We start from the raw sequence: 24,221 nt of genomic DNA, 5'->3' as shown, positions 1-24,221 counted from the left end.
AAATCTTAAGTGTATGCATCGCGTACTACGCTGGCGGCCTTGAGCGTAAGCGATCTGTTTACGAAAGGGACATTGACCCTATGTTGTTCCTCGCGACCATAATGGCGACCATAATCGCGACCATGTTTGTCGAAAGGGAGGAGAGCCTTGCGGCGTTGTTCGCAGGGATCCCCGCCATTTACGCGATGTTTGATGACTTTCGTCGTTACGAGAGAAAGAAAGAGAGATTTACGGCCTCTACAATAAAACTTCTTTCTCGGGATGCTCGCAATTACGATAATCGCGGGGTAAAACGTTCTTTTCTCGTAATTTTCTACGTAATAAATAATTAAAATTAAATACAGATTCTTATAAGCACGGATAATCTTCTTGTTCGAATATTTGTGGATAAAATATTGAACAAAATTGATAGAGCGTGTGTGTTTATTTATATTTTATGAGATTAGACAACTATGAGGTTACTGGTCTTCATTATGTTCACATAAGCATCGTGATAAAACCTAATCTGGCGCGTATATACAAACGGTCTCGTTATCAAGCTTTTTCTTATCGGCTTATTGTTAGCATGAAACAGTCTCGAGCCGTTCCGCCAAAACGTACAATTTTTATTGTGTGCAGACAAAAAATTAATTTATGTATGTTCATTTATCCAATTATCAGAATTTCTATTTATCAAAACTCTTATGCTATCTTAAGTATGTTGACAAACGCACATCGTGTCAAGCACGATTCGTTTATTTAGACGATTCTATGATTATAGAGTTTGCTTTATTTTTAGAGAGTGAGAGATTTTTTATGCTACATTTTTTTTTATTAATATTCCGCGTTTATTAATTTTAATAGAGAGAAATTAATCAATATGTAGATAAATAAAACCCACTTGTTAAGTATATCGTAGTTTTCTTTCTTTTAGTAGAACTTGAGAATGTTTATTTGTTATTAAGAATTTTAATGCATCGATATTATATAGCGATCTATTATTGTACAATTGCGGCTAATAAAAACATTGACACGCAATTTTTATTACAATACTATTATTGCAAATAATAATTGAATAATATCAAGACGGACAATAAAAAATATAAAGAAAACGAATGTTAGAAAAAGTGCACCTGAAAAGGCCAAGGATTCGCGGAAAAAAGTGAAATTACGATTTTCTTTGCGTCTTTACGGGCGATTTTATTAACGCAGAGCCTGAGAAACCTTTCTTGCCGCGCGTACATTGTAAATTGTAATTTCTTCCCGAGAGTTGCGCGAGGTTAGGAGATTGCATTCCTCGACGTAATTTTGACTCAAGGTCCCGCTAAGATTTTCTCCTCTCTCGATTCGCTTCGCTAGTCGCCGGATCATATCTGCAAAAGCCTCTTATTCTTGGTACGAAATTGAAGCCATGAATTGCGATAAAGGGTCGATTTTTTGATGCGTGAATTGCTATCATTTCGTTTAAAATTTCTTTTTAACAACCGGAAAAATAAGATAATCATGACTTTTTTCGGAGCAAGATTCATTTCTGTCACAACAATGTTGCACATGGAATTCCATTGGGGGATCGAAACATCTTTAATTATATAATTATAGGGAACGTAGCTTGAAAGGTTTATACGGTGGGTTGTATTGAAAACTACTCTCTTTTCGATTTTTTTATGGAGAACAATCTTCTTGTCATAGGATTGGACGTTGGATTTAAAAAACCGGCTCGACTGGGACTCTCAGGTCTCAAACACGGAAATTCTTGGCTATAAAAGTTTCCATTAAAAGAGGTTTCCCCGTACAAGTCATAAATGGAATTAACTGCCGTCGGAAAAATTTTTGACACGGATCTTTAACGTCGCACAATGTTGCTAGTTTGTAACTATAATTGAATGCTAGAATTCTTCAACTTCGCAATAGAATATTTTTATAAAATCTTTTTAAATTATAAAAAAAAAATAAGACTTAAAACATAATTTTTATTTATGAAAAATGTCATGATTATTGTATGTCTTAATTAAAAAATACAATGTTAAAGAGTTTTGAGCAATTAAATATCTTGTTGACGTATTTATATAGATATATTTTGAGTTTAAAATAAAGATAAATATCGTGAAATAAGATGATCGTAAAAATATGCATATACGGTAACATCGTTTAACGTGTGAGAAAGTGAAATATTAAGCTAATATAAATGGATCTGTGGAGACGACCGGGCACTCTGTGTGTGGGAAACTATAAATACAGACAAAACTTTTCATGTTGGTCTGGTAGGGATAGCCACTTTGTGGCACAGTCTGGATTACGAAGGGAACGAAGGTTTTTGTCCGGTGCAACCCTACGAGCGGTCATTGACCGGGAAATGACCTGCATCATCTCGAGCTTAACTCTCAGTACCTGCTCACGATTACTAGAGTCAATCGAGTAACGCGAGAAAACGTGAAACGACAGTTAAGACGCGAAACAAAGAGATGTTTTGTCTAAAGAAGAACAATATATTCTTGTTTTTTTATTTATGAGATTTCACAGTCAAACATCTTTCAAGAAACGCATCTTATATATTCAATATCGCTTATTTTTTAATTCATTATGTTCAATATACATATAATTCCACATTATCTTTATATATAATATTAGTGTGTTTGTGTGCATGAAATTATTTTCAAATAATTTCTTATTCTATTGTGTTTAAATATATCTCATTATATGTTATAATTATGACGTTTTTTCGTCGATAAAGATAATAGACATAAAATAAAAATGTAGGAAACATCGCAAATTTTTAGATATAGGATGGCATGAATAGCAACAATCGTTTTACTTGTCAATCAATTATGTATATAATTATCATGATTTTATTCTCGGAGATAAGCGCTCGCGTTTCATTAATTGGACGATAAGCCTGAGATGAAAGCGAAGAAAAAGAAAAGAGGCGAGCAGTATCGGAGTTTCGAGTAAGAACGCGAGTAATAGCCAAGAAGAATGACGTTATGCTGTAGAAATTATCGCCGCCAAGATGTGAAAACGCGGCTTTGAACAGTGCAACTGCAATTCATCCAAGAAGAGAGAACCCTTACAAGACGCGAGAACTCGAGCAAGAAACCGCAGGATGGGTTTTAAAGATAACTATGTATATGCCGCGGAAAAGATACGTTACAATTATACTACGAAAGTTTTCTATTTTTTTATTAAACATTTCCGGTATGAGAACTAAATCTGATCGCATATATTTCAATAATATGCATTTCGAGCAATATATAAACCGAATTTGACAAGTATTCTAAAATCTTACAAAGTTATGGAATGTTTATAAACTAATGTTAAAATATTGTATGCATATGAAATTCGATATAAGCGATTCTTTAAATATGTAATGTACTTGAATTAATTAATTTTTTCGCGTATGTATTTATGCAGTTAAATACATATAAAATTATTATTATTATTATATATGACGTACACATAATTCTCCTTTATATTCAAGATAAATATTTGTTAATAATCGCGATATGTTAATAAAATTTTGTACAAAATTTTTTATGGACTTTGTAGGCTTCATATTATTACCATAAAAAATAAGGAAGAACTGCAAAAGGTATAATAATAAAAAAATAGTATGTAATCTATATAGGCACATGATTCGCTTATTCAAAATTTTCTGATTTATTCGAGCAATTTTAATTCTCGTCTTTAGAATTGCAGTACCCGTTATAAATTATAAGCCCCGAGACATATATGTACATGCTTTCTCGTGTAATCAAGAGTTAACCACATCAAAACTAGAACATTCATTATGAAATGAATTGTACGAGCAGTCTGGTCTTTGTACAAATAACTTGTTTTTTGTTGACGCAATGTATATGCATAGAAATGTTTTATATTATAACATAGTATTCATATTTTAATGAAATTGAAAAAAATCTATGCTTTGGTGAAAGTATCCTTGCGACAATATAAAATTAAAATATATAATTAAATACTGTTATAATATAATATATATATATATAATTAAAATACTGTTTATTTAATAATTATATTATTATTTTGTTGAGACTTCAATTTTAAAATGTAATTTTTATATCAGTTATGTTACACACTTATTGGAACAAAGAAATATTTTTTCCGATATCATGTAGAACCTAGTAATTTATTTTGACACATTGCACCTGTGATACGTTGAATTCTGCCATGATACGATTAAATGCACGTACATCAACCTTAGGGCGACCAGTCCGGTCCGCTTATACCGGCAATCATGATAATCGCGAAGTTTATGGAGAAACCCTTCCTGATTAATGAGCAGTTGCGTCAAAAAGCAGTAAAATGCCAAGATCGCGTGATCGGCGTCATTGTACTTCCCGAAAACTCGCGATACGATCGTATTCCCCCAAATTTGCATAAAGCGCCGCACCATCTTTTCGTGCATATCTTGTTGATTATTGTGCAAAAAAATGATATTTTCCCGGAAGATCAGGATCGCCTGACACGTGTGTTGCATGAATATCATACCACTATTTTTTTTTCTCATAAGTTTCATAAATCTTATATCGTATGCTGCCCACGTTATTAATAATTAATACCTACGTCAAAAGATTTTTGATTATTCTTTTTATTAATTAATACATTGAAAAATCTTCATTATACTTGGGTAAACCGAGGTAAATAATTTAAAAAAATATAAAACACAAGTATATTTTTTTTGCTACATATTGTATTAAATGGTTCGTGTCCTATCTTATGCTATTTTAAACACTTGTAATAATCTAAATTTTTCTTGTAAGTTCCTAGACCTTTTATAGCGATAAACATAAGTGGCATTAACGATGCATCGAAATTTAATCACACGCATACGCGCATGTTTTGTATGTTCGTGCAAACGTCTACGGGATAATTTTACGGAATTCGATCTCTTTCTGTGCCTACGGCATAAAACCGATACCTAAAGTGATCATTATATCTGTAGTCGCGTGTGGTAAATATACAATCACAGAACACGTCAATCGTTATTAATTATATTCGATATTATTGCACGAAACGTCTAGTAGAAGAAAAAAATAAATTTAAAATTTTATAAGTTTTATAAAAATTACAATTTTTATACTTTATTTTATCACAAGGCGTATAATTTAAAACTCATTATTAATTTTATGCAAAACTTTTTATAAAATTAAAGTTGATGTTTTCCGCGCGCGAAAGTGTTAAACATTTCTAATTTAGAAGAGATATATATAAAAAAGTTTTTCTTTTTCTACAAAAAGTAAAAAAAATAAACAAAGTATATATATACATTAATTTTTATCAATGTCAATTTTCAATAAGCGGAAAGCAGAGAGTACCTATTAATGTTTCATCAATAATAAAATTGCTTGTGCATAAATTTCGGAAGACCCTAATTTAAATATGCGTATAAGGTACAAGGTAAGGATGGGCTCGGTTATCCTTGCACGGTCGATACCTTGTGTAGACGACCGTGAAAATGAGTGCAGCTGATTATTTCGGGAGCTTCTCGATCCGCCCCCAGCGAGAGAAGCTTGTTTCGCGTATCACCATTTTTAGCCACGATCCTTTTACGATGAACAAGCATTTTTTTTCTTCCCCTAAATTTATTTCCATAGGAAGCGCATTTATCACTTTCACCAAAACACATGGTTCATTTCTTGAAAGAAGTGACATTCTTATTGTATTATAGTCCTTCAGTTAACGCGTATCATAATTATCATGTAAGTATACATTACACTATAGAAGAATGTTCTTGAAAAATACGAAATACTTAAATTTTTTAATAATTTTTTTATCTTGTTCACACTAAAAATATGTAAATATGTAACAATTAATATTCCACTGACGTTGAATTAATGTGCGAGTAATGTAAAACATAAAATATGCATCTCAGAATAAATATACGAATTTTATTTCTCAAAATATATCAGTTATTTTAGCGTTAAACAAAATTGGAAAATTACATGTAAATTCTTTTACGTGTGTATGGTGTATAAATATTTCAATTTAATCTATAATCAAATTTGAAATTTTGCTACTTTGATTTTCATATTAATATATTTTTTTATCGAATAAAGCTTTCTTAATCAATTAAATTTTTTAAACATTCACGAAAGCTTATTAATAATGTAACCTCGTAACGTAACAGAGATTCTTATATTTCGACAGTGAGGAAATTTACCGAGAAATCGAGCGATAATTCGACAACAAATGTTGATAACGCACAAATAAACACATGATCAACCCGCATTTAAAATTGTATAATCTTCTCTTAAATCTATTTGAATTTATCGAACTTGATTGTTACTATTCATGCCTGCCTAAATTAACAGTGATTAGAACAAATTTGCCCCTTGCAGTGTTAATTACGTGATTATTATTATTATTGAAAGTATAGAATCCTGATTTTAATTTGCTTAATAGCTTAACAAATTCTATTCAATATATACATGTCGTAACGACTTCAAACAATAACAGATTATTATTTTAAACATACACAGATTATAAAAATAATTTTAGAAATTAGTATCTAAAATTCTCTTAATTTTTTTTTACAATTTACAACTTAAAAACATTTTATTCATTATTAGTATACTAATTATAAGGGAGTAATTTAAAAAGATAAGAAGAAAATATTTTGGTTTATCCTGCACTGCACAAATTCCATGCTATCCACTGAAAAAATTGAGAAATAATGAAAAACTACTTACACTCACCCTCTCATTTCCGGAGACCATCGACGAACAGCAGCTGCTTGTCTCTTGCAGTAATCCCAATTGACACAGTATTTTTTAACACACAATTACACCCGCGAAATAGGCGAAATACGACACTCCCGTTAATACACTATTTCGAAAAGATCACCCGTTTTATTCCGCACTCCCGAATCGCGAATAATGCACGCGAACAAGCTTAACGGACGCGAACGAACTTCTTAAAGAGGCACTACTTAAAGACGTTTCACTCGGCACGCACTCTCGATTTGTCACGTTAAAAGCTTCGTAGCAAACACTCAAGTAAATTTATTTCCGTCTATACTGACCGTCATACAAATGTCGAAAGCAAGTGACGAACTGACTTGACAAATCCATTATGAGGCTTTCTCGAGATGTTCCTCGATGCTAGATAACACACACGAAAATAACTTGTTCGTCGAACGAGATAAGCGAAATGTCCGTGCTTGAGGAAATTTTTTCGACAAAATTCGGGAAACGATTCCGAATTCCGGAAGACGCGACTAATCGCCGAATAAATACACCGATCAGGATTAGATTCTCGATGCCTCATCGACACTCTCGACTTCTCGCACCGGAATTCGGAGAAAAAGTCGCAACGCGCTCGCGATTAGCTTCGCACCGGTGCGAGGCAGCCCTAAACGGCGTGAAGTGAACAGCGCTTTCGCCAACTCGGTGTCACGTGACCGCGCTTAACTTCACGCTGTCGCGGCGATGCAGAAAAATTTCTCGCGCTGCACGACGATAATTGAGAGATACGGCGACGAGCGTATCGCGATATATACGCGTTATCGGGGCCGCGATCGCGTAGATTTCATTCGCCCGAGACCACGACCGGTAGATACGACGCTTCCGACGTCGTCCGTGCGCGAAAATCGGTTGGGGTGGGAGAAAAACGCGACAACGCGAGACGACGACCCGCACCCCCGAGACGCCCGACGTTAACTGACCGGCGCTTTCTCCAAATTCGGTCACGTGACGCGCGTCTAACTTCGCGCGGTTTCGAAAAATTGCTCGGCTCCTCGTCGCAAGATACCACGAATATTGAAATATATACGCGTCTATCGCGAGCGCGTAGGCCCGCTTTATGTTATCGAGACGATTCTCCGATAGATAAGACGCTGCTTCCGCAACAATCGTTCGCGGAATTAATCCGAGAGCGAAAAAGAAATGACAATCGGCGCAATTCGACTTGATGCCGCGAACGCGTCACGTGACTGCTCGGTGCTTACGTCATCCGGTCACGTGATACGTTGCAAACAACTTAACACTAATCGAGATTTTTGTAAAATATTAACCTCAAAATACATTATTTTTTTTTCTCCTTTGTTTATAACAAACATGTCTTTTCCCTATAAAATGTATATCTGAAGACAAAAATTATGCAAGAATATTGTAATGTTTGATCCCAAATATAACGTTATGAAAATAAATCATATGATTATCGAAAATAATATTTTCAATAAAAATACCATATATGACTATATTTATTTAAAAAATTCTTATTCAAAGCTGTTAGCCTTTAGTTTTAAATTTAAAAAATATATATTTAAAGTTTTAAATTAAAAAATATATATTTTTCGAGCATAAGCGAAAAATGATACTTATTCCAGATATGTTATATATGCAATTTTTTACTTATATATTTTTTTCACAAGAAAAGCGATTATGCTTGTACTATCGACTAATTTTATCCTTTTAATGATTTCCTATCTCATATCTGATCATAATAATCAAAACACGAAATAAAATCAATTAGCAGCGATAACTTAAATATTGTGCCAAACAAATTGATTTTATAATTTTTGTCGAAAATGTAATCTGTTTTGTTTTTGCAATATTTGTTATAAACGTGAATAAAAGAGAAACATATTACAATGGACATAATGACAAAATGAGAAAATAAAGAAAAAAAGAAGAAAGAACATGATATAATGTATCATATTGCACAAGAATAACAATACCTAACCTAACCTTAGAACCTTTGGCATTTTCTCATTCTTTTTTTTTAACAATTCTCTAGAGTCATATATATACATAGAATATTAAATTATACAATCATTTTAAAGTAGAGAAATTAATTATTAATTAGACGATTAGTTGTATCACAGAGATTATTTTTATTTGCTCAATTTTATTTCTGATTAAGGATGTGCAGTAAAACAATCAAATATCGCAGGAGTAAATAAAATAGAGATAATCTCCGTGATTTTAATCATCTAATAATTAATTCCTATATTTTAAAATACAAGTTAATACTTCAGGTATTTATGTATATATGTGCGTGTGATTGTGTGCGTGTTATTAATGACTACTAAAAATTCTCAAGAAAACAATTTGAAAGTATATATTAGATAATCATGCTCGTCTGGAGAAGAAACATTTATCTCGAGCATTAGTGTCTCATCTCGCGTAGGATTATCATCTCTCTTTTAAATTTTTTTGTATTGGTGCCAACAGAACATTAATGGCCTGCAACTGGTTGTGGTCTGTCTGCAGAATTAACGGTGTTGTCGAAGTCATTCTGAAAATAATTTATCATATCTTTACACCTTAGCACATTTGAAAAAATGTTTGCAATTTTTGTGAATTATCTTAAATATCAAAGAAAATTAAAGTGCAATATGATTAGACAGAATGACACACTATATATTTAAAAATATTCGTTTTCTAGAAAATAAATTTTTGTCACATAGAAATAATTTTTTATCACATAAAAATATTTCTTTAAAACATTGATTTTTCCCTTTGTGTGTATAAGAGATAATCCACTTAAATTCTCCACACATAATTAATTTTGCAGTGCTGTTTTGTATCAGATCACAATTTTTTACTTCTTGTTTTTCATCTTATCTTTAATTGCCTAAGGACTTAAACCAAAAATGGAAATAAGATTCGAGATGAATCATTTTGTCAATTGATCTGCCAAAGAGAAGGAATGAAGGAGGGAAAAATGTTCAAATTAAATAAAAAAAGATTTTAAGATTGTAATTTTAATTTGCTAATTCTTATTAGCTCATTTTCTGAATTTTAATATTTACATATCTTTTCGTATAATTAATTTTTTCCTACAGATTACAGACAAAAAATTCATTAAGAGAAGAGTTGTTTTAGAGAAACTATTTTTTTGTGTTTTAAACAACAAGAATATATTTTTACAATTCTTGGATGCAAAGGACGCATGTTACATCTCTGTGAAAAGTGAATAATACTCAGAAGAGAGATGATAATGGCGATCAGGACGAAGGAATATTTTTTTCAGGCAGCTTAACATCTTCCGCGCCACTTCACATATTTAAAATGCAAATCCATATGTCAATAAATCTCTAGTTCACAATCGAGCAACAGTATACAAGAAAAAGAGAGAAGATGAAGGGAGAATTTCTCTTTCTTTCTATTTTTTAATGTCTCTTCAAGACTTATTTATCATATTTCGTACGTGCTCCGAAACGTCGCTATTTCCTATGTCAAATGTAGTCAAGCGATGTAATCGATTTGACGGGTCAATTTGATTAGCGAAAGATAAATATCAGCTCTGTAATTTTATTTGCCTAATTATATAAATTCGTATTTAAATATTAATCACTTCCTCGAAGACAACCGACTTCTTTTAATTAATATATAGCCAAAAAAAATATTACTTTCATATATCAAATCACGTTTTTAAAAATTAAACAATAATTAAAAAACAAGTTATTTTATACTTATTATAATACTTGTTCTCTTCGTAAGGAATTACATATCTCCATCGTTGATTGTACCGCAATTTATCGAAAAGCCCATATAAAGGAACTGCTCATTTAAGTTAAATGTATGCAAATTGTTTTTTTTTTTTATAAGCAAACTAAATTGAATGCCTTCCGACAATTTTCTCGACTAAAAATCATTTCGATTCTCGATACGTCCACACGAACTGTAATCTTTCTGTAAAGACCACGTGTGAGTAATGTCACTGTGTTCAAGTATGTTGCTCGACTGGCCGGAGCTTTCGTACAGGGTTTATTATCAAGCCTTATGCGTCCTTCGGCGCGTACGTACGTACGTAAACACGAGTGTCCTTTCGCGACAGAGCGAGGAGAAGCAAAGGGGGAATTGTGTATCTGCGTACACATACATACACACGCAGGTTCGTTCAAATCTTGCTCGTGGCCTTTACGACGTGTAAATCACAAATCCGAGACACCAAAGATCCCTCGTCTCGTGTATACGACCGCGCTGTTAAAGTGTCCCCCTCGAAAGGTTTTATGATAGAAGCGGGATATTTCCAGGATACGGTAAAGTGATTCGAACGAGCGTAGTTCTTTAACTTTAGAAGTCGTTTCAAGCTGCGCGCATACGTGAGAATGTTTTATTTAGAAAATGCGAATATATAGAATGTGCGATCGGTCGATATATATAACTGGCTTATACGGGAAACCGTAAAATTGTGAATAAATGAATGGCGATGAGTAGCGCGTTTACGAAATCACGAATAAATTATCACTTTCTAAAATAAACATTTGATAATTTGCGGTACAATCGAAACAAGAGATATATTAAAAATTAATTCTATTGTAAAAGATTTTTTTGTTTAATTACAACGAAAGAAGGCAGTTTGATTAAACTGTATCAGTTAAAAATTAATTAATCCTAAAGTTTTCTAAAAAATGTGATATATTATATTATATATATACATATATAAATTTGATTGATATCAAGTTTAATGAATTTTTAATCATTTTTCTTTATCGTACATATATTTAAAAATTATTTAAACAGTATTATAAAAAGAATGATTAAAGATTAATTAAACTTGATCAATCTTCTCGGTAAAAAATATATGTACACAAATAATATAATTAATTAAAAATATTTGCGTTATTAAGAATCAAAATATATTAGATGGGCCTAAGCTTACTTTTGTGTTGAAAATGAGGAATTGTCCACGTTCTCAAAAGAGGGAAAAGACGTCTCCGATATAAGCTTAACTGTAATATATTCCGAGACACGAAATCTTTCGCCCGGCAAAACATATTTTTATAGATGAAGAACGGCGCGAGAAAAAGCGAGCAATGTGAGAACGAACGGCAGGGGGACGAAGAAGAAGAGAAAAAGCACAAAGAAATAAAGTAAATGAACACCGCGAGAGAGATGAGGAGACAGTGGCAGAATATAAGCGTACTGCGGTAGCCTCGAATCCTTTCGCGGCAAGAAGGTGATTACGTCAAATCATCCCGTGCAACGATTCTCACAGCACGATGCGGCTCTTCATATACGGAGAAAAATCGGAGTGGACCTCTTGGATCTAACAGTCCTTCCCAAATCGGAGCTTTAATCTCGTCTCGACTCCATAAAACTCCTTTATGATTGTACATATTACTTCCAATGCGGGATCATACAAACCTGTAAAAAATGAAGTAAATTAATCTCTCGATGACACTTTAAAAAAATTGTTCATTCACACTATAAAGTTGCAAATAAACTGCGAAGGGATTTTGTTTCGTTCAGACAGAAAGAGAGAGATTGAGTTACGAATAGTGCCATTTATGCTTTAATATTTAAGTTTAATTAATTTAGATGTATAGGTATATATATATATATATATATATATATATATATACACGAGAATTATGAATATAATTTGCAAGAACATGTTGCATTTAATGTACAGAAAAAATGGCAGAGAGCGATTAAAAAAAAGTTTAAAATTATTTTATTTTAGAAAAAATGAATTATTTTATATTTTCTCATTTTAATAGATGTATTATAAATAGCTCGCGGATCAGCCAGAGAGGAGGACGAGGGTGCTTATAGCAGAAAAAAGATTCGACGATTTTAATCTCTTCTGATGTCCCGCTTTGTTCCCTCCCCTTCCTATACCTCTTCTTCTTTAAGTCGTAAGCCTTCGCCCCTTTCCTCCTCCTCCCTTCATATGACTTTTTTTCGATCTTCTTTTTCTCTGAGCTCCTGCTCTTCTCTTCTTTTCATCCTCCTTTCCCTATATCTCTCTCTTTCTCTCTGTTTTTTACTTCTTTCTTTTTTTTTGCCCATGTCTTCCGAATGCTATTACGTGCGGTTGCTACCGGAGAACACAACTACCGATCAACTCTGCGCAGAAAACGTGGAACGCGGGAGGAACTTACAATTAGGCAATTTAAATCAACCGTTTCGATCCCCCTACGGTGACGCCAATTACCATATTTCATATTACCTACGGACTAAAGGAATAAAGTGGCCATATACAGCCACACTATAGTGGATTATGAAATAAATCTTCTCCCGCGATGGATGCACGCGGCAAAAATATATATTTTCTGTTAAGAAAAATAATCTGCCGTATTAGTATTATTTTATCTAAATTATATATGCAAAGAATTGTGTGAAACGATAATATCACACAGATATACGAAATGTGTATTAAAAAAGTACATACAACGTTATGACGTTTAAACAGAGATTATTTTGATAAATATAAATAAGACAAAAGGAAAAAAAAGATTGAATATCCATTAAAATGCGCTATTCATAATGTGACTTTGATTAACGCAAACATTCAGCGAATAAAGAATTAGCCGCGTGTCCGCAGGTGACGGTTGCATAGATTGGCATAGATTAGCAAATGCACGCGAATCGTTGACAAAGCCCGCTTGACCCTTGCCATAGGGGGATCTTGACATATCCGCCGGTTATCAGCATATAGTCACGGTTCATCGCTATACCTGCCTGTGTCACGCAGAAGACGCCAACGTGATGAAATTGATCGAGCTGCCGTCTCATTTGCAAAACAACTCAACGTTTGAATATCTTAGATTCCTTCGGAAAGATTTATCTGTTGTTTCGATATCCCGAATATGTTTTTCAATGTGTCGTGGCAAACAGAAAGAAATGGTAATCTCCTAAAATCAAAAATATAAGTAAAACGTTAATGTGTATTCATTAAATGAGAAAAATCTAAGTAAATTTATAGTAAATCGTCGCGCAGAGATCTGTAAGTTCCGGGGAAAAATGCTGCAGGATGCTGCAGCATCCTATGATTGCATTCGTGCACGCTATCGTACTATGTCTTACCGTACTATACATTACTCCATCGTGCAGTAGAAGCAACTCCAAGCACCAGCATACGACGAGAAGAGCAAGACGGTCGGAGAATGGGACGAGAGAGAGTAACATAACGCGGTTTTGCCTCTTTTGCCAGTTCTGCCTTTTTATTTCTTCCTCTCCTCTTTTCTCTTCTTCGCCTCTCTCCTCTGATCCAGGAGCGTATCGACCGACAATGAGCAAAGCAACTTTCATTGTGTCGAGTGGATTCTGCTCTGTAAAAAGTTCCATATTATTAGATACATCTTATAATAATCTTAGCACATCTGTTAAAATAGAAATAAAAATATATCTATTTTTCAAACATTATTATATCATAAATGTAAAAAAAATGTTTCTTTTTGTCTTTTGAGAAAATGGGTGATATATTAAATTTAATTAAATTTTAAAAATTTTGCTTTTTTTAATTTGATACTAATTACTTTGAATTTTCTGCAACGCGCAAAACATTCAATAATTATAATTATAAGTGACAATCATCAAGAGAAAAAAAAGAATCCAAACGCGCCCAGATGGTTTATCGTTGAAACTGCTGCAGCGGTAGCGTTAATAAGCGGTAGCGTAAATAAAGGGTACAAGTAGTAATTAATTGTGTGTTCGTTTTTCTAAAGAGAGATGAGAAGAGTTATTAATTAAATCTCGCATACCATCACACATTCTTTATTGCGAGAATCTTATTTTTGGTTTTCCGACTTGATTTACAACACTTCCTTAGAATACGCAAGAAAATTTTAAAATCCATTATACAATATATTTAGATTATATTATATAATATAATTAAATATATTTAAAATATATTTAGATTATATATACACTGAAAAAAAATTATTCGAATTCAATATTTTTTTTCAGTCTAATTATCATTAAACAAGATTTTTTATTCGAATAAGATATGCCAATTTGATGCAAGTTTCGTCGAGATAAATATGCTCCTCGGTCTTTAACCCAGATTCGAGAAGCGAGATCAATTATGCGGCTGCTTTTTATTCCTGATTGGGACATCTTCGTTGCGTTCTCTCTCCTTCAAAAGTCGCGCATGAACCCGTTTGCCGTAGTACGAGGATTCATCGAGGATTCCTCGAAGCTACTCAATGACGAACGTGAGGTTCGCGGAAAAATTCTTTGTGCTATGCGAAAGCGGAAACAATATTATGCTATCTAACAGGAAAAAGTATCGGTCAAATCTCTCTCTCTTTCTATAATTGATAAAATTTTCTCTTACACATAAATATGTATTTTTTAAATGTTTTTAATTATTTGAAACATTTTCAAGAAAACAAGACACCAAATATATTTTGGCTTTCGGTGGAATTGGCTGTTTATTTTTCATATGTTATAGATTATGTCTTGTTGAACAAAAGATGTAATAGCCTCTATAAGATAAATATTCGGAAGTTATTGAGTTACAGTCAGTCAAACAATTCGCAACCTCCTAATTTTTCGTATTTGATTGGCTGCAAATCAGTTACTATTATTTTAGCTTTGAGCCTATTACATTTTCTATTCAGCAGATCATAAGTTACAACATATGAAAAAATTAGCTGATCTTACTAAGATTCAATTTTATATAATTAATATAAGATTTTTGAGTCTATATAAAATCCTATATGACATTGAATCCTAGTAAAATTAGCTGATTTTCTCATATGTTGTAACCTATGACTTGCTAAACAAATAATATATAACTCTACGAGTTATTTGACTGGCTATAACTCAATAAACTATCCAATATTTAACTTTAAAACTATTACATCTTTTATTCAACAGAACATAAGCTACAACATATGAAACAAAAACAGCCAATTCCATCAAAAACCAACATCCTATTTGGTGCAGACTCCTTTCAACTCTCTTCTAACTCCATGATATGATATATTTTTGTACGTGCTATCTCTCTTCGTTCATTTCCGAGAAATTACATCGCCAATATACGTAACGCGAATATCGCGCGAGGCACAACAGCCTCCTCCTTACATCCCTGTCCACCTCCTCCCTTCGTCCATCCTCGCCTCTCTCCTTCGCCTGCACTTTCCCCATTCCCTTCTACATCGGCCCCGAAGGGCCGATCTTCTCGTCTTTTTCCCCTTCGGGCTCCGCTCGTTCGCTTTGCTCGCTTTGTACAGCGTCACGGCTACTTTTGTTGCTCTCCTCGAGTTGCTTCTCCTTTTTCTCTTGCTGCCTCCTCTCTCTCCTCCCTCCGATTCTTCGCTTCTTTCTTTGTCCCTCAGGCTACGCTTCTCTCCTCGTCCAGAGATTCGTTTCTTTTTTCTCTTCTTCTTCTTCTCCCTCTCCTTCGTTCTTCCTCGCTGCAAGTTAGTCCAGTTGTTCCTTTTGTTTTCGTCGAGTGAACGAGATGCCGAGAACGACGAAGAGTAGGTACGAGAAAAAGATAGAGCGAGAGAGAATAAGAGAAATTACGAGCGAAAGGAGAAGACGTTGCACATCGACGAAGAGAGAAGACTCGAAAGAGAGAGGAAGAGAAAAGAGAAGCACACTTGAGCGAAGCGTGTCCCGACACGCGAGATGCGAGGATCGAATTCGATCATCGGGATCCGGATCCACGAAACTCGCGATCTTTCTTGGATCATTTTCGTCCCGAGGCCTATTTCCCCTCTCTCTTTCTTCTTCTACATCCTTCACTATTATTGACGCTCTTTTTACTCGCTTTTGTATCGATTTAACGTTGACGGGAAAAAGTGCAAACTCCTCTAGGCAGAAAAATATTAACCATCATGGTTAAGTTTTAGGGGTGTCTATACGACCTGAAATTAATATGTGTATTTTAGTCTCAATAATTAATATTTTTAGTTATAATTTAACGGAGAATTTTTCCATTAAACACATATTTCTTTAAAAAAATATTAGCTTGGTTACCATAATTAAAATTTAACTATGATAATTAGTATTTTTTTCGTGCCTAAAATCAGCTTCTGAGTTTCTGAATCATGTCGCTTTATGATATGTTAATTATCGAAAAAATTATGATCATCAGAGATGATACAAGAAGGGAAAGGATTGCATTCAATGCTACTAGGATACGCTGATGAAAATTATTTCATTTTGTTGCACAGAAAAAAATCTTCCTTGACAGAGTGCTGATTACTAACTTCGTACCTCCAAGATGCGATGAGCGCTTAATAGACACTCTTCCTAAACATACACTTATTCTCACAAAGTTTGAATATATAGCAACACTAGGAGTGAGATTTGATGAAGCTGTATCGGAGAACTTGTAGAAACACGACAAAGGAGACAGGAAAGAAGGAAGGAAGAGCGTCGGCGATCTCTTTGGCGAACGGCCACTTATTTATCTCGCGAATACGTCTCGTAGCTTTCCATAGAACCTGGTGAAGTATACGCGGACATACACTTGTAATTCTGCGAGGATCATTAATGTCATCGACGCCGGCTTGTAATATCGAAGTCGATTGAGAGAGATAGAATGACAGAAAGAGGAACTGAGTAACGAAGTAGTAATAAACAGTAGTCTCTTCAAATAGAAACTTTGGTGATGCACTCACCGATTGAGTATAATTAAAAATATGCTATGACAAGATTCTCAATTTTAATTTCAGTTATCTGCAACTCTTCTTCTCACGCAATATTTTGGAAAAAATTTGGAATTAAAATGAATAAAAATTATAAACTAATCAAATCTATATCCCAGAGATGAGAAATACGAGCGTCTGTTTTTTGAGATGCTACTGTGTGCGTGCATCTCGTTTATATTTTTTTTCACCATTCAAACATAAGTACCATTGTACTATTTTCAAGCGTAACTATATTATACTCGTTCCTGCGCAACGATACAAACCGAGACCGGTCATTTCGCCGTCTTGAGAATAGTAAAAGCGAGCATTACTTACGAATACATGATAATTTACAGCTGGTGCGTATGAGACGCGGGTAGTTCGTAAACAGCAGGTTCCTTTGTGCCGCGCACTCTCCTCGAAGGTATTTCTCCTCGTTGTCTTATGCCTTTTTATAATTTTTATCACAATCAGCGAGAACCATATGTTTTCTTGTCCCCACTACGTCTTCTTCAGGATGCGTAGGTCTCTTTAAATCGTAGAATCCTATATAAAACGATATTTATTAATTGTGTGTTCTCTTTATATAAAGAAAAATGATTTCTGTACAACAAAAATTATTTTCTATAAAATATAATTTTAATATATTTATATATTTTTTTTTAATTAATTCATATATCAATTTAAAATAAAAAATATATATTTTATATTATATACATTTTAATATATTTTTATATCTGTAGCATCTCAGATTTTTAAATATTTTTAAATATAATTTTAATATATTTTTATATCAGTAGCATTTTAAATTTTTTCTATATATTTTGCGTTCTTATTTTACTTCTGAAGATAAAAAAATAAATCAAAAAGGTTCCGATATGTAAATACAAATTTAGATATGAAAAGAGTTAATAAGAGCCAGACACAGATATCAGGTGCAACAGAATCATATTCTAAATCTTCTTAAATACTTATTCATACTAAATAATAATAGAAGAATAAATATAAAGGAATTTAAAAATAATTTTGTTGCATATATCTTTGTATCAAGCTCTTACTAGTTTACTAACTTACTTTTTACATATTAATTTGTACCTCCATTGTAATGTTGAGTTTCGCGTTTTTCAAAAGGAACTTCTTGCTTGTTGACTTTCTCGCGTGTCTGTACCGAGGAAAAATGGACCGCATAGCTCAGAAGTCATCACATGCGGTCATCCCTGATGCACACGCGTGCATATGCACAGCGTGTCTCGTCGTTATTATTATTCCAACAGTAATCCGCTTCGAATCCCGAGCTGAACCAATGATTTGCTCTTGTTGCGCTACTGTATCCATTTGTATATCTCATTCTTCATCCCTTGTTCTTTCTCAACTCATCTTGGCGAGTCCATTATGTACCATGTGATTTTTTTCCTTTACAATTTGCTCGCTCAAGTTCTGAGATTTATCTTTATCTGTGAAATCAAATATCTTTTATAATTTTTCTAAACCAATATTTTTTATTGGATTGTAATATACAATAAGTGTGTTAAATATAATTTAGCAAAAAATGATGTAATTAATATACATGTTCCTACGATATAATAGAAGTTTCTCCTCATCACGATTTATTTCGCTTGTGGTCGAAATGAATCGTAAGAGGTCACGATCTTTTTCGACATATATGAACCTAGTGTTACACAATCAACATCTATGAATAATTTCTGAATAGGCTTGCGCGTACATGGATCTAATAAAATTGTGCCAGACGAATTGACAATAGTTACGCAATAGATTATCTGTCAAATTTTGACGACTAAATTTTATTGTATATATGTGTAATTGATAAAAATCCTTTTGATATAAAACAATATATTTTAATCTGCATAAATAATAAAATATTAATTAGTTAATTAACAAAATAAAATTACTATTAGTAGCTTAAAATAAGATTCAAATTAAAAAAATAATTGTCTAATGTCGATGTAATTTAAGCTAAGAAGACGCAGGCTTTTTTTAAAGGAAATTATAAATCTTTTTATGCGCATCATCTTATTTTCTCTGATCAACTATGAGCAACGGTGATCAGGTACGCCCGTACCCTTTCGTTGAGCCTCTCGGTGATGGCTTATCAGTTCGTATCTTGTACAAACACGTTTCACCTGGTCTCGGACAGTCACGGCCCACGCCATTTTCTACCGGCACTGCCCATGTTGTTTCGTAACAACGTTTCACGAGAGACCACTTTATCTTTTATACTTCGTCTTTCATCTCTTGCCCCCCTCCGTCGATAGATTGGCCCGATGGCTTCTGTACGGTGGTAACCGGGAGCCGATACCGGTGTAATTTCGGCGAGGGCAACTTTTTACGCAATGCACGAAAAGAAAAAAAAAACAGTATAAGCCTCACTTTCCGCTGTTATATTTATACCGAGCAATTTATCTTGCTATACCATGATCCACGTAACATTCTATCAATCTCTTTTCAAGAAACACTAAAGCTATAAAACATAATCGATTTCTTTTTATTTGGTATTTCTTTTCATGGACCGCTGATCTCATTGAATGAATTGCAGAAACGCAGCTATCGCTTTAGACAGCAAGACAATTGCTGATTACAATGTCTTCAATAAAGATTTCTTTCGTAGCTCTAATTAAGATTTCAAATCGAACAGGAAGAAAGCGAACATGCTTTCAATGCTGTGGCATTTTTTATTTTAATTATGATAAGTTTCTCGCATATGGCATTAATTATAATGTTCTTGACTGACATTCTTGATATCTCGTTCTTTTCGATAGATTTCACTTACGGAAAAGAATGCATCGAGTTTTTTTTAATTTACACAAAGAAGATTCTAAGAACGAGGCTTCTTTTTAAATTTAATTTTACATTTTTCTTCCCCTTTGAATATATTTTACCTAGTTGATCGCATAAACATAATGAGATTATATATATACAATACCATATAATAATCATTATTTATATGCTACGAAATAATTACAACATAAATAATGTTATCAGCAGGCTGTAAAAGTTTAACATTATTTAACGTGGATTTTAGCTACTTTCGCGACAACCAAGTCTGCGTACGTTAATCCTCTCGCTGTAGCAGACTCCGAAAGATCGTCTTCCATCAAGTCGTCGCCGAGGTAAAGCGATCGAGTTACTTTGTATGTGGAATCTTGCGCGTAGAACGGGCCGCGTCCGTAATCCGGGCTTACGGCCCCTTACGCGAGATGCCCGGGCGTGCTTTAATATGATTTAAACCCACCGTCGTACCGGCTACCGTATTACGCCTCTCTCGAACTTCTGTCGTCGGCTCTTTCTCTCGTCGTGGAACCATCCGCGGGCGGTACCAGTCCTTGAGGAGAGGCCGCCGGGAACAGAGCAAAGAGAGAAAGAGTGAGAGAGGGAGATATCTACACGCGTGCGTACACACGCAAGAAAGTGGCGTAAAATACGCAGGCGAGGCACGAGTTTTTGCCGGCACTGGCCGATCGTCTTTGAATTTTAAGCGTTACCCGCTTTGTGAACCGACGAGAGCACCGTTGAAACTGCAACGCGAGTCAGCCCGCACAATTATATAAATGGTAATATTTTATATTAATAAATGTATTAATATATTAAATAATATACTAAATATCTAATAAACTAATATCCTATTTATACAGATTAAAATAATATTGTTTTACATCAAAAGGATTCATTGGAAAAAATATTAATAAATAAAGATCTAATATATCGTAACAGATCTTTCAAACTGTTAAAAAATATATATATATATAAACTGTCATTCATTACTAACTTATAACCGACAAAAATATTGGATCTTCTTGAAACTTTATCTTGGAGCAAAATGAAAAAATCTAACATTATGTTGCGGCGTCTCGTTTGAAACGACTCGCTAAGACGAGAGAAGGAAGATTCACAATTGCGACGACAGTCGGCATTGTTCACCTCGTTTCTGATCCTTCGTCTTCCGCTCATTGTCCATCCCCTCCTTTCTTCCTTCGTTCCTCTGGTCGCTTTGAGGAAGCCGCCTCGGTGTAGGAGAACCGGCACGGGGCAACATACACTTCAGGTACCTCACTGCGAAAGCTCGCAAAAGTGACAAGGCCCTGGCAATTATAACGGATGGCGCAAAAAAATGGCGCCGTGGTACGGAAGGTCGGTTGAGACCGGCCAAGTCGGCTACCGTTTCTCTCCCCCTTTCGCCAGCAACCTTTAAGCGTGTATATCAGGGAGCCTCCTGATGATTAATCGCGGGTATCACGGCGAATCTCGACCGTCCGTTCTCTTGAAGTCGCTCGAATTTGTTCGACTGCTGTAACATGAAGCTATTTTAAATTTTGTACATTATTTTTTGTGATATTCTTTATTTTTTGCCATATAAAAAATTAGATATGATAAATTATTTTTCACATAGCGAAAAATAAAGATTATCAGAAAAAATACTTTAAATATTTTATATAATAATACAGAGGTACATATTGCATTACTGATTTTTCTATTTTCTTCAAAATTAATCTTAAAAATGTATGATTCTTATTAATACAATATAATATCGAATATAAAAACATTAATATACATATATAAGAAAGAAAAGTTGAAAATAAAAATATAATAGAGTTTTATATATTCTTTTGAAAAATTACGATAGAAATATTTCTATATCAAAAAATTTTAGATATATAATTTTATATATATATATATAATTGTTAATAAATAAATGTTTGTGTATCAAGTGATATTTGATAGAATTATAAGCAAAAATAAGGATTCTAAGTTTAATGCTAATATTAATTTAATATAATCAATATTTTAAAACAAAAAATTATTCCAATTTTTATCTGTTAATAAATTCTTTCTGTCATCAGATCATTCGTCGGATATATTAAATTCTTAACGAGAATATGATTAATTTAAATTTTCAAAGATCCACCTGTACCTATATAAATATGCTACGATATAATAATAAATGAAGAAACCAAATTCATTCGTACTTATCGTTAAATCATGAACAATAAGTATACGAATTTGGTTTTACGAATCAATTATACATGGTAGAAATACCTAAAATTCAATCCTGTCAGCATAAGTACAGCATGTCGAATCAGCATTGTAGAATTTCTATTTATGAAGTTGCCAATTAACTGTTTATAGATTGATGTTGATCAATTCAATCTTCTTCGTGGATTCAGCTTCCAGGTAATTTTGAAGGAGCTATAAATAATCTGAGAAACAGTAGTAATTTAATTTCGACACTATTCAACATGTTAATTATTTTTATGGCAAAAAATAAATATAAAAAAATCATTCAACTATTATGTATTATAATTTTTAATTATTGAGGTAATATTGTGCATTAAATTTAAATATATTTATATAACAATGCAGGTATATGTATAGTGCATTACTAACATTGTTCGTTATCAAATATTAAAAGTGTGTCTCTTATTAATAATATTTCTTTTATATATTTTATTATATATCTTAGAATAATATTTCTTAATATATTTTCACATAAAAATATTAAAATAATCTATATGAAAAAAGAAAAAAAAAGAAAAAATAAAAATATTCAATGAAGACTATTAAACATTTTAAAAAAGATGTGATAAAAGAAATAATTTTTACTGAAATCTTTTTAATATAGCACAGTAAAATGTCACACAATTAAATATAATATGATTATATTCTGCATAAAAATTAAAAAAATAAATTAATTATCTTTTGGAGCAGTATATGCCATCTAGTGATCCTAGAGATGATACCAGAGAAAATACAAGAGCTCATTAGGTAACTGTTTTGATAAATCAGTGTTTTGAAATATATATTTTCTAATTTATACGACAAAATCTCATTAAAGACTTATTAATTGCACGAAGACTAATGTCAATTCAACGATTAACATGTAATTTTTATATTATTTAATTATGAAACTTATGTTATATATTCTGTGTTCTATAAATTAAATTATACATATAATAAAAGCCATATTGTTATTTATATTTTTTAAATATCCATTGTTACTATATTTGAACAATTGCACAAGAGCATTCATGTAAATAATACAAAGAAGAAAAAGAATATGATACTCACATATACATCTGTTGAATAAAAAGAGATTCGATTTTTTCCTTTTATAGCAAGGATAACATTATTGATTATGTTAAAAACATAACTTTTTCTTTTTAGTTGAATAAATAATATATTCTTTTGTATTTTGCAGGTGACAACATTCTTATTAATCTTCTCTCTCTCTCTCAAGAGATGTTATAATCCTCATTCATGGATTCAATAGATTTGATTATGTGTTCTAAACAGAAAAAAAGAATTAGAGAATTTTAACATGTAAAAATTATATAACTAATTAAATAATTGAAACATGTTATAACCTTGAATTTTTATAAGTTTTTTAGTAATACGTAAAACATTTCATAAAATTCAGTTTTTCTGTACAGCTTCTCTTTATTCAGTCGTTATTTTAATCTTATTATTCTAAATCAAATTGTCATAGAAGCCATAAAAGAAAGTTTACATAATTCTTACCTATGAAAAACGCAATCTCGAGAACAGCCATTTCTTTCATCAACTTAAATCGTTTCTTTTGCTGTTCTGCTACATTATCATTATTTGACATGCTGTTAATTAGCGTGTATATAGCATACCAATTGATCCATGCTCATCTTATATAATTTGTATGGAAATTTCAGAAATTTAGATCTAAAGTCTAAAGTATTAGTATACTGCCTTTGTGTCCTTCGGTGTCGCAAAATGGCGCGAAAACGGTTATCGTTGCGCAGCCATATTGGGGTGCGTTCAGAAATTCAACTCATTGGGTAGAGTAATGTTATGGGGGTAACATTAAAGGTGGCCTTTTCATGAGCCGCTGAAACCGATTGTTTGAGCGACAAAATGATCACGTAAC

General features: G+C 32.8%; 1 long non-coding RNA gene across 3 annotated transcripts; it reads right to left on the bottom strand.

Moving 5' to 3' along the window:
* Positions 1–11,507: 11,507 nt before the first annotated feature.
* LOC114942621 (uncharacterized) lies at positions 11,508–24,162 on the bottom strand. 3 transcript variants are annotated; one of them, XR_003821843.2, is made up of 9 exons: positions 23,843–24,162; positions 23,393–23,609; positions 22,364–22,524; positions 21,248–21,614; positions 18,386–18,765; positions 17,648–17,857; positions 13,752–13,996; positions 13,403–13,579; positions 11,508–12,086 (listed from the first exon to the last, which is right to left on the bottom strand). It is a non-coding gene; the product is annotated as an uncharacterized LOC114942621 (long non-coding RNA). The 3 variants fall into 3 exon arrangements; XR_003821842.2 differs by having other exon boundaries at positions 18,407–18,765; XR_014926554.1 differs by having other exon boundaries at positions 13,407–13,579; positions 18,407–18,765.
* Between the last annotated feature and the right edge of the window lie 59 nt (positions 24,163–24,221).

Source organism: Nylanderia fulva, unplaced genomic scaffold (assembly GCF_048542155.1).
Source record: "Nylanderia fulva isolate GAGA-0341 unplaced genomic scaffold, ASM4854215v1 Scaffold12, whole genome shotgun sequence".
Lineage (NCBI taxonomy): Eukaryota > Metazoa > Arthropoda > Insecta > Hymenoptera > Formicidae > Nylanderia > Nylanderia fulva.
This window is presented reverse-complemented; position numbering and strand designations above follow the sequence as displayed.